General features: G+C 37.5%; 1 long non-coding RNA gene across 5 annotated transcripts; it reads left to right on the top strand.

Annotated features, from left to right (window-relative positions):
- The first annotated feature begins 4,172 nt into the window (after window positions 1-4,172).
- LOC309694602 lies at window positions 4,173-11,908 on the top strand. 5 transcript variants are annotated; one of them, XR_014272919.1, is made up of 6 exons: window positions 4,173-4,266; window positions 7,826-7,889; window positions 9,333-9,533; window positions 9,627-9,707; window positions 10,578-10,970; window positions 11,231-11,908. It is a non-coding gene; the product is annotated as an uncharacterized lncRNA (long non-coding RNA). The 5 variants fall into 5 exon arrangements; XR_014272920.1 differs by lacking the exon at window positions 11,231-11,908 and having other exon boundaries at window positions 10,578-10,613; window positions 10,709-11,222; XR_014272921.1 differs by lacking the exon at window positions 11,231-11,908 and having other exon boundaries at window positions 10,578-11,222.
- Window positions 11,909-15,219: the final 3,311 nt, after the last annotated feature.

Below are 15,219 nucleotides of genomic sequence, written 5' to 3'. Positions count from 1 at the left end.
CACACATTTAGAATCTTACCACCACTGTGATCCTTCGATCCTTTGATCCTAAAACCTATAAATAGGGGTGAGACGCAAGAACTTTTAGTCCGTTATTCGCAGCATTTATGTTTGCAGCATTCAAACGAACGTTCGCCAGAGAAGCCCTTTTTGGATCCTTTTCAGAGTCACTGTTAACAGATTCCAACATGTCTCCAAGAAAGCAGAAAAAAAGAGAAAACGTAAAGCCCAGCGCTCCTCCTTGCAATCGAGAAGACGATACGCAACTGCAGAAGATGTGCTTGGAAGAAATGCATGAGGAAAATCTCATGAACAATCACAATACGCGACACCCGCCCCAGCCAGAGTACACCAATTACATCTGGGAAAGTTTTTTTAAACAACGAACGGAGATTATCTCCGTATTACTGAGAGAGCACTGTGAGAGAAGGACCGCTGAAGCAGATAAACTGTTCAGACAGCTTCTCGATAAGGAAGATATTATAAAGGAGAAAGAAATGGAACTCCTAGACATGCAGGGAAGGATCTTTGAGCTCCAAGCAAAGCTTAATAAAGTACAAGAAAAACCAACAGAAGAAATCCTCCAACAGAAGAAAAACGAGAAAGAGAGGGAAAAAAAGATTCAGGAGCTGCAAGTAAAGCTGGATGAAGCTCTGCAAAAAAATCAAGAACTCCTCCAAGAGAAGAAACAACTGGTCATAAAACTCCAAGGCACTGAGATAAATGAAAAAGTGCTGAAAGGAAGGGTTGAGTTTCTTCGAAAGAAAGCGCAACAGACCATGAAAAAGGAAGATATGGATTGCAAGCTTCAGGACAGCGAGAAACACAAGGAAGCCTTGCAAATAAAGCTTGATGAAGCTCTGCAAAAAAATCAAGAACTCCTCCAAGAAAAAGAACAAATGGACATAAAGCAGCGCAAACTGCAAGGCATGGAGGGAAAGTACAAAGCACTGCAGGCGAAGCTTGATAAAACACTGAACAAAAATAAAGAGTTGCTTCAAGAAAAAAAGCAACTAGAAATTAAACAGAAAGAAACGGACTCCAAGCTTGAAGGCGTGGAGGAAAAATACACCGCGCTGAAAATAAAGCTTGATAAAACAGTGCAAAGAAATAAGGATTTCCTACAAGACAAAGAACAATGGGAAATAAAGCAGAAAGAAGATAAACAAATTCTCCAGGACTTTGAGAGGAAAAACCAACAACTGCAAGACTGTTATAACCAACTGAACTCCAAAACAACTGAGCTGGAGGGGGAAAAGAAAAAAGTGCAAAAACAATGCTCAGAGATGCAGAGTAAGCTCAGTGACATGCTGAGAAAAAACACAGAACTGGAGAAACTTTCCAACAATTTGAAGTGCAAAAACACTGAGGTGCAGATGTTAAAGCAGCAAGTAGAGAAAACAAACAAAGACCTGCAGTGTACACTTCAAGAACTCGAGAGAAGTCAGCAGCTACAAGACGCACACAACAAATTACAACACAGTTATACAGAGATGCACGAGGCAAAGCTTATGCAGGAGGCCAAATGTAAAGAACTGAAAGAAAGGCTGGAAGAAAAACAAGCCAAATTAGAAGAAGTGGAGACAACATGCAGGAAACTTGAGAAGGAAAACACACAAACAATTGATGAGTTACGAACCCTCATCCTAGAGAAAAGAGTGCTCGTGGAAAAGATCACGGAAAAGAAGAAAAAACGCTTCCGCTTCTTCTGGAGAAAGAGCACTCCTGCTTTTTCTACTTTTTCTACTTTTCCTTCTGCTGATGTCACCCCATCTTCCTCCTCCACCGTTGCATCGTAATTTTCACCTTAACTCCTAACACCTGCCCCATCTCCCTCCCCTCCCCCCCTCTCTCTCTCTTTCACCCTCACCCCCCAACCAGTCCCGACAGTTGACTGGCCCCTCTAGAGCCTGGTTCTGTCATAGGTTTCTTCCTTTAAAGGGAGTTGTTCCTATCCACTGTCGCACCCAGTGCTTGCTCAGAGGGCATAGTTGGGGTTCTCTCTCCTCTCTTTCCTCCTTTCTATCCCTTTCCTTTACCCTCTTCTTTACCCCCCACCCCTCCCCCTTTTCTATTCCCCCGCTTTTCTATTTCCTTAATAATTTAATAATAAACACAATTGGCTACATTTTAAATGTGTCTGATCAACGTCTTCATTCAAGAATGAATTGTCTTTCTCACGGAGTCATGTGTATTTTGTGTTTTCCTCGGGCTGGTGGTCCCCGCGGTCGTTCAGCCCCGGAGTCCAGAGTTTTAGTGTTTTAATCACATTTAGTGTTACATTTTAGATCACCACAATAGGATATCCATAATTTAGGATTCAGGCATTTGTTTTAGTTCAATATCGTAATCATTCTATGACTGAGTAGTTTACAGAAGCTTCAGTCTGCACCAATAACTTCTGTTGGAGATATTTGTTCTTATTTTTTATTATTTTGAAATTAGTTAAAGTTTGTTGTTAGTTTACTTATATTTTGGGGTTTATTTACAAGTTTATTTGTAGGTTAATATTTGTTTCAATGTTTTGTTTGTTTGATGTTACCTTGTTAAATTAGTCAGTAAAAGCTGTAGGGCCATTTTGTTTCTATAAATAAAGAGACTGGTATAGGACCAGCATGCACTGGGGTGAGCCTATGGTTTTTTTTACTAGAGCAGGAGAAGCAGCAGGACGTAACTAAAAATGGATCTTGTTATTGCTTGCCAAACTGGATAAAATAAACCATAAAAACACAACAACAATCAGCTGTCAAACTGTACAAGAAGTTCACAGTAATGTAAAAGAAGTTATATCACTTTATTTTTAAACGTACGCACTCAGGGTCAGGACTGAAGACACTGATCGAGAAAATACTCTAAATATAAATATTCACCTAAACATTCAAAATTATTCAATTGCATGAAAAGAAATATGAACTCTCTACAATACTGGCTTCTGATTGGTTGAAAAAGCAGGTGCTGAACTTCAGAAGAGCTAAAGCTGCAAAACTGTGTAAACCCAGAGTGGATGCTGCCCTCTGACCTTTCAGAAGTACGATCTTTTTATGAAGACACAGAGGCAGAGTTATTATTCATCAGTTTAAAGATGATATTCGTTACATGTTCTTCACTCGTTGTCTAGTAAAGTCCAGAGAATGAGACACATGATTTCAAAACATACAGCTGCATGTTAGAGATCACAGAGTTCTTCAGTCTTATGAGAACTCATGGAGACTAAATGTCAGACACATCAACAGTAAATGTCGTTCCTCCCCCCGTGAGTTTGTGTCTTCCACACTTGTTTACACAAACATCTGAGGTTTGAACAGTGTGCAAAACCACATGTTACAAAGCTGCTGAGCTACTGAATACTGGAATATTTCATTCAATATCACCATCTGACCAAAGGACAAACACAGAGAGGATTAGAGCGCCAAACTTTGTTTCAAACTGTTTCCGATTTTAGAGGCAAAAAGCAGAATTTCTACCTGGACAAAGAAATCAAAGCAGGAGAAAAACAAGCTTTTTACATTTATTCAAAGGCATTATGTGACTGTACTCTGAGCCACAGCCTCCTAAAGTAAAGACATTTGATCATCTAAACCAGACAGAGTCATGTTTTCAGCAGTGTCTGTGTCCTCCATATAGACCATGCCATGGTCCACCTAGGGTGACCAGGTGTCTGACTTTATGTGGGACTACACAGCGCTCAGTCCTTGTTTGCCTGTGCCACACACACATTGAGCCAATGTCCAGTTTTTTTATTGACTCTAGTTTCTGTCGATCGGTAGGCCCACAAAACAACCCTGTACAGGAAGTAGATTTCATCTCTCTGATAAAAGGAGTTCTAATCCCTGATCCTATGAGTCTGACCCAGTAGATGATATTTATATGATCATATTTATGCCTTTGTTGTTCAGGCACGTGCAGAGGGGGGGGGGGGGGACTATAGGGGCTTGAGCACCCGCCCCTTTCCTGATGGGTGCCCAAAGTGCCCTTTTGTTGAGGCAACTTTTTAAAAAAAAAATTTTCTTTTGTGTGCGTGCGTGCGGAGTCCTGTCTGTGCCCCTCAACAATAATATTTAACTATTAATCACAGTTTTGCTAAATAAAAGGATCTGGCTTGCATCAGTCACATGATCACATTTAACCAATGATCGCCCTTGACGACAGAACGCGCTGGTTACGAGCCGGGAACGAGCTCACAAAGAGCACGCGCATTTTTAGCGGTCCGGAGCTGTATGAGAAACACAAGTTAACTCAGAGACACAGACTGATGCGACAAAACCAGTAAGTAGGTGTACAGCGCACACTGTAGTGTGTAGCACACAGGAGTATTGGCTTATTACGTACACGTTGGTAAGCTGTCTTGTTGCAACTGACGAACTGAAACAAACGAGCGTGCTGTGTGTGCAACAGCGCGACAAACATTACCTGTCCTTTTATTAACTGCACAAGTTGTGCTGGTCACAGCTGCTGGCTACCTGTGTAAGGCTGTCATGGGTCTGTAGCTCTGTCACCGTTTTAGGGAACATATTTAGTTTTAAAGTATTTAGAACATATTTAGTTTTAAAGTAAGTTTCCGGGCTTTTCCTGCCTTTCTGGAGGGATTATATTTCACTAAAAAACGATCTAATATGCATGTCCACATAATAATTATTATAATTATAATATATTAAAAAACACACGCTGTATTTTAAAGAACATACATTAAGAAGCAGATTATATTAGATTTATATTTTAAATAAGACAAAATTTGGATTTTACAGCAGTAAAATTATTGTATCTCTACAGTTTAAAAATGTAATAAGCTTTGCCCTGCACAGAGTGGATAGTGAAACAAATGGAATCATCATAATGACATTATTTCATATTTATTACTTCCCCATCCAGATCCCTCAGGTCATCTGGATCCGGTCTTTTATCAGTTCCCAGAGTCAGAACCAGACACGGAGAAGCTGCATTCAGCTTTTATGCTCCTTATATCTGGAACAAACTCCCAGAAAGCCTCAGATCAGCTGAAACACTCAGTTTATTTAAATCCAGGTTGAAGACTCACCTGTTCTCAGCTGCATTTGAATAAAGCACCAAATCCACACTTTAAGCTTAAATTTCAAAACTTACATTTAACTACTGATTTTATCTACTGTTCTGATTTTATCTGTTTTGATTTTATATACTGTTGTTTGTTTGTTTGTTAATTAGTTAGTTAGTTTATTTGCTTGTTTTATTCAATTTTAAATCATGCTTTTTATTTGTTCTTGTTTCTAATGTCTCTGTAAAGCACTTTGAATCACCTTGTTGTTGAATTGTGCTATACAAATAAACTTGCCTTGCCTTGCCTTGCCTCCTCATTGCTTTATTATTGTAGCTCTAGTAATAAATAATAATGTAAGGATTCTGGATCAGCACCATGATGCCCATAGTATATACAGTATTCTGAAGAAGGTCTAAAATGTCACTGTGTGTGCGTGCATGTGTGTGTTTTATTTAGATGGATTTAAAAAAAAAATATTACTCATGATATAACATTGTCCAGACATGCCTAGTAAGGACATGAGGAGGAAACATATCTATATTTAAACATATCTATTTAAACATATCTATATTTACATATCTATATTATTGCTAATATTTACTGCAATATATCTATATCACTAAAGCACTTCTGGATGGATGCAAACTGCATTTCGTTGCCCTGTACCTGTGCATGTGCAATGACAATAAAGTTGAATTATATTCTATTCTATTCTAAACAGTAGGAGCTGTGTGAGGCTACTAAAGGCAGGGCTATAACATTTTTCTGTCATCATTTTATTATAGATTAAGTGCAAGAGTTGTTAGGTGTGGATAATTAGATTATAGTTTATTGCAATAGCAAGTTGTGCCTTGTTCTCACATAGCAAGTGGAGAGTGATATATGAAATGATGGGATGGAAGGAAGAAGAGAAGCAAAGAGTGATTCACAGGCAGAGCCTAAATTATTTCTCACAGTTTTTTGTTGCCTTATGGTTCCAAGCGCTGTCACCAATCTTTGCATTTTGTTATTATCTCATGACACTTGTTTAATCAGCTACCATCTCTCCTATGGACTTTTTAATGTCTACAGTCTCAGATCAACACAGCCCTGCCCTTCCCATATTAGATTCTTGATGAATGTGTGTTGTTGTTATTCAGCCTGGTTCAATGTGCCCCTTTTTAACTTTGAGCACCCGCCCCTTTAAACCTCTCTGTACGGCCCTGTTGTTGTTTCACAAAGGGTTAAAAACATTCACAGGTTGGACTGTGGTTCTCCTTTTAGCGTCTCTGCTGGAATTTTAACTGTGAACCTCTTAGATCCAAACTTCTGAACTGCTCATCTCACAGAGGACAAAAGGGAAGAACCCCAAATCTCTTCTTCACCTCACTTTTATACCTGCTCACCCTTTCTCCCCCCTTCCCTCAGTGGACGTCACATCTTCATACTTGGGCCAATCAGGTTGTTGACATTTGATCATCTGATGTGCACCCACACCTCATCTCTCTCTCTCTCTCTGACTCACAAGATTTAACACAAAGTTTAAACTTTAAAATCACTTCATTACATTTTCTTTGTTATTCTTAACACAGAAAATTCACATTCAAAAACTTAACACAGAATAAAACAGAGTAGCCAGTAGTGGGACATGGTTCCAGCAACTCTGATGGTGACGGCCCGTTTGAAGCTGAAGCTCCGGCACGTGTGTCAAAAAATCAACACACTGCTTCAGAAACGCTGTGCTGAGGCTTGGTTTGACTGAACAGAGTCACGTGATCAATGACGTCTGAAGCTTCATTCAGCACGTCACTGCTTCAGTACCTGATTCAATGATTTATAAGGAATTGAACCATTGGTGGGATTTGTGCCGTGTTTTGGTGGTTTTGTGAGAGCGAATCAGTGTGTGACATAATTATAGACATGGAGCCAGGAAGAGAGGACGCTCTGCCTGTTCCTGAATAAAAACCAGTTCATCAGCATTTCTGCTCCCAGGTCTAAAATGTACATAAGAAATATGATGTACACATAATTATAATGATATAACTTATAGTATATTATATATAAACGTACCAGTCTGCTGGTTAATTACATGATCAGGTGGAGGCAGTGACCTCACAACCTCCTATAAGCTTTAAGTTAAGGTTACTTTATTTATACCCACAGGTAAATTTGCTTTACAGAACAATGATAGCATTTGGCCTCCCTTCACAAACACACACACCTAATGAAACCTGACAAAACACATATTTTAATTAAACAAAGTGAATCAAATCAAAAACAATTCTTATTGAGTTCAGTGACAGCAGCAGGGACAAAGCTGTTTTTATAATGCTTTGTCCTGCATCTTGGAACTAGAAACCTCCGTCCTGAAGAAAGAAGCTAAATCCACCCCGTAGAGGATGGGAACCATTTTTAAGGATTGATTAAGCATCTGTGGTACCTGTTTAGAGTACAGGGAGTCTAAACAGGCCTGTGACTCATCTATCAGACGACTGGACCATCTCACTCACTAATTCAGTCAATTTTTCTCTGTGACAGAGGTCTGACTGAACCATGGCACCAAACAAAAAGATAAAACAGACTCAATAAAAGAACAAGAAAACAAAGTTCAAATCTTTCGCTCAATGTGGAAATGAGCAAGTTTCCTGAGGCAGTAAAGGCACTGGTGACCCTTTTTACAGACCGATTTGCAATAAAAGTTCAGTTTTTCATTGATTATGGTCCCAAGATATTTATATGATTGCACTTGCTCTATTTTCTGACCTTTAATTAAAGTGACTCTGTGCCCATTTAGTTGCTTCCTAAAATCAATAACCATATCTTTTGTTTTAGATATGTTCAATTGGAGATAAGACTCCTCCCACCACTGAACAAAGTCATCAATGATTGGACTATGGTGAGTTTCACCCTCTTTCAGTAAGCTGACAATAACAAAGTCATCTGTAAATTTAATGATGGCCCTGTTTTCATATCTGCTCTGACACGTGTTTGTAAAGAGAATGAATAATAAGGGCGATAAGAGACACCCTGGAGGAGAAGCTGTGGAGGAGAACACTGGGTCAGACAGAACCCCATTTATTCTCACTCTTTGTGACCTGTCAGTTAAAAGATCTAAAATCCAGCAAACCAGGTTTTTCCTGATTTCAAACTCTTCTAAAAGTCTTTTCATTAAAATATGGGGCTGTATTGTATTAAAAGCAGAAGAAAAATCAATGAAAAGAAGTCTTGCAAAAGTCCCTTTACTCTCTACATGTTTAAGAATCAGATTTAGTCCAAAGCGCGTCCTGCACTCCTCTGTTGGGCCTGCACGCAAACTGCATTGGATCCAGCTGATATTCAATCTCTTCCATAATCACATTTCTGAGGATTTTTTCAAAGACTTTCATGACAACTCAGGTGAGGCAACAGGCCTGAAGTCATTCAGGACGTTTGGACGACTAGATTTAGGGACATGAACGACGACAGCTTCCTTCCAAAGCGAGGGCACATTTTGTATTTGAAAGGATTTATTGAAAATAAGCTGAAATTTAGGACTGAGCTCTTTAGCACAAGATTTAATTAGGCGGCACTAATGTTATCAGGGCCCTGGCTCTTGTTCACATTAACTGTATGAAAGGCCTTTTGGACATCGCTGAGTTCAGTGATGAAGTGTTGAGTAACTTTCAGTTTCTGTTTCAGTTCAGAAGAACTAAAACGAGCATCAAGCATATTCAAATCTCTGTCTGGCTTAAAACCGTCTACAATGATCTGACTGCTGCTCTGGGGATTTTGAAACCCTGATATGGTTTTCATACAAGTCCAGGCAGACCCAAAATTTTTTGCAGCAAATTTTCTTTCAAGAAGGTTTTTGTAGATCTGTTTTGCTTTCAAGAGCTCGATTTTCAAGTCTTTGGTGACTGCCTGAAAGTCAGTAACAGCCCCCTCTTTAAAAGCCTGTCTCTTTTTCCTTAAACAGGATTTGATGCATTTGGTGACCCATGGCTTATTGTTAGGGTACACTTTAGCACGCTTAAGGGGTATAATCATGTCTTTACAAAACCTGCATATGAGCTAACATCCACCAAAGCATCAAGACTGAATAAAAACTTCCCAATCTGTAAATTGAAAACATTCCTGCAAGGTAAGCACAGATTCTTCTGACCACATGATTGATTGATGATAACATAATTTTTTCACCCCCCAAAAATTCATGTTCAAAGCAACATATCAGCCCGATATCACACAGAACTGTCACATGACATCAAACACGAGCTGTCAGCTCTGCAGAGTGGGCAATCATAATGAAGCAGTTCATTATAAGCTGCAGACTCAAGCTGCTCTTCATATATTTGCCCACCAGATGTCACCAAAGAGGACTGTGATGAAAGCTTCGAGTAATGAACCGTTTTTCATTACAAGCTTGGCCAACTGACTACAATCTACAATAAACTAATATGGCTTTTCAATCCTCTCTTCAATCACTTGGTACCACCAGGAACCTTTAAATGGGCACTCAAGCTGCCTGGAGACTGTTTTGTCGTGCACATCAGAGAAACCACAGGTAAGACAATCTTATCCAAAAGGTCAGTGTAACAGTATTGTTTTCCACCAGCTTAACCAAACTTCTCACACTAACTGAAATTTCTTTTCCCAGGCAAACATTAAACAGCAGCAGCTGGAAAACTGGAAAACCTAAAGCCAAATAATCAATAAGACATAACAAACTTTTGTATGAGTGAGTATTGATAAACTGAGCAGAATTAAACCTCAGTGAAACCACATATAAGTTCTGGTAACTGGCACATATTTATGTTTAATATGTTGTTTTATATTTTGATCAGTTTCAGGTGTTTGTGCGACTGTGTTAACCATCAGTAAAACCACATATAAATCACACTTCTGTGTTTAACAATTACAACACTTGATGCTGTTTTTCTGATTCAGGATTATGTGTGTGATGAGTTGGCCACACAGTTCTTATCTTTCTGCTTCACACACACACAAAACTGCCGAGGTTGAAGCTTCAGTCTCTTTCTACCCCAGGTCTCACCACATTTCCAAAATGTAAACTCTGAGTCTCATAAGAAATGTGGTTCAAAAAGATGTGCTGATCTATGAATGCATCCTTACTGAAAGCTAAAGATGTCCAGCAGACAAAAACAGCAGCTGAATGAACAGTTATCATGAGCGAGTGTACAAACACTATCACAGGAAATAACAGAAATAAACTGTAGTTTCCATTTATACCTGTAGTATTTTTTCAGCTCCATGTCATCTTCCAATATGTCAAAATATGATTTCATTGTATCTTAAACAAATACAAACTTCTTTCTTTTCCCAGAATTTAGACAAATGAACAAAAAATAAATGATTATTTATTTAGGTATTAAAATAGGAAAAATCAGTTTAAATTAGAGTACCATTAAAACAAGAAATTAGCACAGAAATGCCAAAAGACAAAAACAGAACAATAAAGTGTCTTTAAAACTGATTCAAAAACAGTTGTAGGAGCAGTTTTATGAACCATGTTCTGTTAATATACTGACTAACCAGCAGCAACACTCTGACTCAGTGTTTCCATCTGTGTTTATTTCCATCTTTACAGTCAGGCAGAAACATCTCACAGCAGCTGGAAAAACCAGTGAGCACACTTTAGAGGAAAAAAGTGAAAGTTTATGTTCAACTGTAAAATATTCTCTGTAATGTAAATTGTTCTGCTCTCTGACAAACCATCAGAGGTGCAGCACGTGTATCATTTGGTGTTTGAAGCAGAAACAAAAGCAAAGAGTTAAAGGAAGACACATTTGAAGAAGAAGGAAAATGAAAACAAGACGTCACTGAGCAACAACCTGACAGAACGAGAGCCAACAGTTTACTATCAGAACTGAGGCTGATCATTAACAGGGAGCAGCAGGTAACAAGGTCATCAGCAGTGGAGGAAAGTATGGAAGTAATACTCAGCTTCATATTTGAAGATACTCGAGTATCTTAGCTGCAGGTCTGGAACAATGGTTTTATTTCCTTTCCCATTAAACATCTCACACAGCCCCTCATCTGTGACCCTTAGCAAACCCACTGGATATCTACCTGCACATAAAGGAGATCAGATCAGTTCCATCTAGACCAGCTGTAACAGGAAAATGCTGCTTACACTTTGATGCATCACTTTCAGTTTGTCATATAAGACAATATATCAGATTGAGGCATTATTTTCCTGCAGTGAGTAAATCTACTTTGTACTTTACTCTTTTCTTTTAGGTAAAGGCTCTAAACAGCACTTGTACACTGTGGAAATCCCATAAGAACGTCTCCTGAACTCTGAAAAATAACAAAACAAAGACTAAAAGGAGGTCATGGGTGCTGATGATGATGATGATGATGATGATGAGGAGTAGCATGCATTTAAAAAGTGACTGATGTCCTAGAATACAACAGAACAGTGTCTCTACAAACTTATGAAAACATGACAGTCTTGCATTAGTTTGTATTCTTATGATTTCAAAAAACGAGGGAAAAATCTCCTTGAAATGCACAATTCCTTTTTGTTATTTCTTAGTGTGTGACGTATTTTATTGGCTTTATGATTGGTGCAAACAGTTTCCTGATTCATAATGGAAATAGATTTTAGACACAGGAGGAACACGCAGTGATCAGCAGGAGCAGCTTGGAGTCCAGTCTTCTTCACACTGAGGAGGGACATATATACAGGAACAGTTGTCATAACTGTTACAACCACCAGATGGCGAAAGAGTCCCACTGCAACTTTAAGCCATGAAGGATGTGTCTTGATGTTTGCTTGTGATAAATCTGCTTTATGTGAGTCTTTTTCAGAGAGTAACAGTAATATGTCTGATTATATGTCTTTAATCAGTAAAGTCTCGCTTTGCTAGAAATAAATAAATAAATAATTGTAAACATGCAGCTGTATGTTAGAAGTCAAAGGGTCCTTAAGTCTTCTGTACATTGACGGGGATCAAATGAAAGACACAAGTATCTGTTCGTACTCTAATAAATGCTGCTTTAATATCCAACAGACTATTTTCCTTCCTCATCAGCAGTAAACAGCTCGACTGCGTCTGTGCATTTGTGTCCTCCATACTTGTTTCCACAGACATCTCAGGCTTGATGCCACGATGCAGTGTAGAAGCCTGACAACCCTCTGACTCATGTTCAAATGTTCAAGGACATTTCTCAGGATCATGTATGACCCCTTTTTGACATTTGGACTTTCATTAATAATATTTGTGTTTCTGAGTCATTTTTGTGGAGACTTCTGTCCAACGTAGTGTCCAAATGAAGCCTGAAGCTTTTCTTCACCCTCTTGTCAGATGGTCAGCAACAAAACTCTGTTCCAACCAATGTCTGATAAGAGATGAGACACAGCAGCTGAGCAAATGATCATTTCATGCTGAAGACATCCTCAGACAGAATTAAACACATACATAAACACAGCCTGGTGCCAATAACACAGCTAATGACACTGCTGTATCACTGGCTTTACTGATTAAAGACCATATCTGAAGGAAATCTTTGAACACAACAGAAAGTGACCTTTTAAACCTGCGACACTGATGCTGCATTCAAGGACCATTAAAAACATTTTAAAGGACTTAAGAACATGAAGAAAATGTGACTTGTTTCTCTGTAATGAAGCTGTTTTAGTGAAGAAAGTTGAAAGGTCACAGAGCGACTGCTGAATCTTCTGCTCTAAACATGAACTCTGAACTTTGTGATGCTTCAGGAGGAAAACTGCTTCAGTTATTCTCTCAGATTAGTTTCATATTTTCTGCATCAGATTTGAGTGAGATCCTGGAATGAAGACAGAAGAAAAGACTTTGTTCAAAGTTTGATTTATAGTCAAACCTTCCAGTTTATTCACACAATAAAACATCAACACAATATATGAATTCATTCATTAAAATCACAGTTTTTATAGTATAGTATAGAATAGAACTATTTATAGTAGTATATAGTACTATATATAGTATATATATATATGTATATAGTAGTATATAGTATAGAACTATTTATAGAATAGTCACCGGATCCTTCAGTAGATCCAAACAGACTGAACAGCAGATTTTTGTTTGATCCATTTGATTCATGTGCTGTGCCGTTTCACCGTCTCTCAGTGACTGTCAGACAGTTTCACTTCCTCTGAACAGAAACTACCTCTGTGCTCTGAAGGGAAACAGATCTCTGCTCTTGTTCACCTTTAGACCCATCCTGATACAGACACATCTGTGAAGGGAGATATATTCTTACAGAGCGACCAAGAGGCAATCACATGATGCAGGGTGTGGTATGTGTGATTACATCATGCAGTAACAAGTCTGACCCAGTTAAAGTTTAATAGTTTATCTTTACTTGGTGCTTTGAAATGTGACAGTCAACACTCAGCGAGTTCATTTTATATTTCAAAAAGTTCAGCAAAGTTTAGGATGCTGTGATGAATAAAAATAAATCAAACTTTATATTTTGACATTTTCTAATCTTAGTTCATTCTCACACTTACAGAATGATGCATGGGAACAACTGACTCCACTAAATCAAACCTGTGTTCAAATGAGATTATGATCATTAAATAGTAACAAATATTTAAATTTAGCAACAACAAATGCAGATCGGTCCACAATGTTTAAAAAACAAACAAACAAACATTATTTTGTAGTTTTTCCTGTGTACACAGTCACTGTGGAATTTAAATGAAAACTTTCAAGTTTAATTCAAGGTTTTAGTAAAATTTTGCCTGAACTGTTTAGTAATTTTTCACAAAGTGTCCATGTCAGTAATTCATTCAAATGTATTTTGGTCTTAAACTGATCCAGTAAATGTAACTTTTTCTCACCTACTTAATCGAGTATTTTAGTTGTTTAACTGTCATTATAACTAAACTGAACATCCAAAGCTTTTCTCACTGCAGTTTTGTTGTGCAGTTATAGCAGCACTTTGAATCATCCACAGTTTTATAGAACTGTCTGTTGAATTGTTGTTTTGTTTGGTGCGATGGTTCATTTATTTAAATATTGATGATAATTTGATATATTTGATTATTTATTACAGGTGCAAACAATATTTTTTTTGTTTCACACATGGTACAGCAGTAATGCATTCCCATACACAACCTTCCTTTCAATTAAAGTAACACTGTTTCCATGCATGAAAAGGAGCAGGAAGAAGAATAAATTCTTATTGATACCTGCCCCCTATCTGTGGTAATACAAGTAGGCAACCAAAATTACACTATGACAATTTTCTGCACATAACAAAACAAAGCAAACAGAACAATATACTCAACCATGAGCAATACCACTAAATATCAAACTAAAAGGATCATTTTTCTGCAATTAAATTCTATTCTTTTCAACTTCTTCATATTGGTTTATCATTTTATTCTTATAGCAGATTTTAAATTGAGAAACATTTATACAACACTTAAGATGATCACTGAGAGAATTCCAGTTTCTTATGCCTATGACTGTTGGACACATTTGCCTTTGTGTGGTTCGAGCAAACCGGTGCTTAAAATAAAACTTCCTTCTGCCGTCCCCATTTTCTGAACACAATACAAATAAACTTTGTAACTTAAGAGGTAGTGTTTTATTTTTCGCCCTAAACATAATAGTTAAAGTCTGTAATTTCACTATGTCTTCTAGTTTTAACAATTTCGATTTTATAAACAAATTATTAGTGTGTTCTCTATATTTAACAATATGCGTAATTCGAATCGCTCTCTTCTGTAATAAATATAATGGTTTCATATTAGTCACGTATGTATTCCCCCATACTTCAACACAATAGCTCAGATAGGGTAGAAACAATGAAAAATATAATATTGTCATTGTCTTGTAATCTAATATATATCTAACATTACCCAGGATATAAATACTTTTAGCCAACTTTTTTTTAACATGTTCAATATGTGATTTCCATGTTAACTTGTCATCCACTATTACACCCAGAAAACGGAATTATGTCACTCTTTCAATTAATACTCCCTCTATAGATAATACTATCTCTTCCTCCTTTACACGGTTTCCAAATATCATAAACTTTGTTTTTTCCAAATTCAGTGATAACTCATTTACATCAAACCATTTTTTCATTTTTTTCATTTCAATAACCATAATTTTAGCCAATTCTTTCAAGTTCTCTCCGGAACAATAAAAATTTGTATCGTCTGCAAACAAAACAAAATTCAACATTTTTGACACATCACAAATGTCATTTATATATAAATTAAAAAG

Source organism: Aulonocara stuartgranti (assembly GCF_965226115.1).
Source record: "Aulonocara stuartgranti genome assembly, chromosome: 18".
Lineage (NCBI taxonomy): Eukaryota > Metazoa > Chordata > Actinopteri > Cichliformes > Cichlidae > Aulonocara > Aulonocara stuartgranti.
This window is presented reverse-complemented; position numbering and strand designations above follow the sequence as displayed.